We start from the raw sequence: 2,136 nt of genomic DNA, 5'->3' as shown, positions 1-2,136 counted from the left end.
CTTTATATACATTGAAATTGTATGCTTCACAGTGTCAACTCACTTTCTTGTTTCAAATATTGTTTTTATAATCTCTTATGTTAATAATTGCAACCAAGGAAGATTCCTAATTGTATTGGCAATGAGCCATATTTCTGATCGGGGCTCCTAATCCAAACGATGTGAGGTCTAATTGAAACTTCATACTAGGGAGACCCCCTTGGTTGATGGATTTCCAAAATCATCAACAATAAGTTACCATTATTTTAGTGTTGAATTGATCTTTAGAATTGAATGCAAACTGAAGAGATAAACATGAATTATTTCATAATGATTTGAACTTGGATTTTGAATCCTTTAGTATTTGATCTATGAGTGTTAGAGATGGAATTCCAGGCTGTGCATCTGGTGTTTAGGCATCCATAAGATTTCCTGAACATTCTCATTTCACATATACATTTCTATGGTATACTCGTCCGAAATATTGTGAAATATCTTTGAGGAAATTATAATATTTCCCCATAAAAAAAAACATCTTCAAGCTTGCACAAGATCATAAACAAAGAAGAGACAATATGTATTCAAGATGGAAGCTATAAAAATGTTAAAATGACATGTTGAATTTATGAGGTCTATACTCCTTTTTTCACTTGTTAAAACCATCTGTTTTCAATCCACAATTCATGTTTGTTGGTTATTGCTCCATAAAAAATTCATAGAAACATATAGTAAATGTAGGATGCTTGATGTTCATTGGACAATATAAAATATTATGCATAACCTATCCTACATCACAACCACATCTGTAGTTGATTCCTAAAACAAATACATGTGCAATATTTACTATGTAAGTTGTGTTTTTTCATTTTCCTCTCATTCAAGCTCCATCATTTTAGGGAGAGCATACAATCATCACATATTTGATATGATTGATTTCGATGTGGAACCAATCAAGTGAATGTGGAAAGTCAACAATGAACAACACTGCATGGAATAGAATCTCATTCAATGTTTGAAAATGAGCAAGGGCTCCAAAGCAAGATAGAGAGGACCTACGAGCTACTCTATGGGAAGATAGGCGGATCAATGCACATATGTTTTATTCATTGGAAGCCACATTCTAACCCCTTAGATGTGATTCAAATCCCATGCATTCCTTTTGGTGAGCCACAATGCTTGAACTCATGACGTCATTATAGATGTGATTACAAATTGGGGTGATGTGACTCTGAGGCCATATAATAATATGGAGATAGGTTCAATGTAATATAGAAATACATAACAAAATGTAACATGCATAAATAGAGTAGGAAAATCATAGGAAAAAATGATGAAGTCTATAGGAGTGAGATGAAATCAACCAAAATTTGTGGTTGCTCCTCATCATCAAGTTTTATTAAGTGTTATCACAACACTCACAAGTTTGTGTAATACCATATGTGAGGATACAAGAAAAAATAGGGTTGTCGAGACACTAGATACACAATAGAATAATGTAGGGATGTGAATTACAATGTAGAATCACATAAATTAATATATATATATATATATATATATATATATATATATATATATAAAATGATAATTTTATATGGATATTCAAGTTTGTGCCTAGGTCACAACAAATACTTTAGGTATTACATATAAGTATCAATAACAATAAAATTTTAGTTTGTTTCTTCCTATTTAAGAACATTACTATATTCCCCTCAGGGACATGATTGTGAGTATCAAAAAAGGAGGTTTTGTAGGTGAAAACTGTATCAAATTACCCCACTAAAAAGAAAAAATTGCATAAAATTCACCTATATATATATATTAATCAAAATGAGAATTTTTATATGGATATTGAAGTTTGTGCCTAGGTCACAACAAATACTTTAGGTATTACATATAAGTATCAATAACAATAAGATTTTATTTTGTTTCTTCCTATTTAAGAGCATTACTATATTTCCCTGAGAGACATGATTGTGAGTATCAAAAAAGGAGGTTTTGTTGGTGAACACCATATAAAATTACCCCACCAAAAAGAAAAATTTACATAACATTCTCCGAATGATTTATACTATAATTTCTCATAACAATGAACTTGCCCAAGTCATGAGATGGTTCATTTAAATCAGGTCAATTGAATGTGGTTGGATTGCTTGAATT

The sequence above is a fragment of the Pinus tabuliformis genome, chromosome X (assembly GCF_031772625.1).
Source record: "Pinus tabuliformis cultivar Carrire ecotype Pingquan chromosome X, CPIR1, whole genome shotgun sequence".
Lineage (NCBI taxonomy): Eukaryota > Viridiplantae > Streptophyta > Pinopsida > Pinales > Pinaceae > Pinus > Pinus tabuliformis.
Note: the sequence above shows the minus strand (reverse complement) of the source record.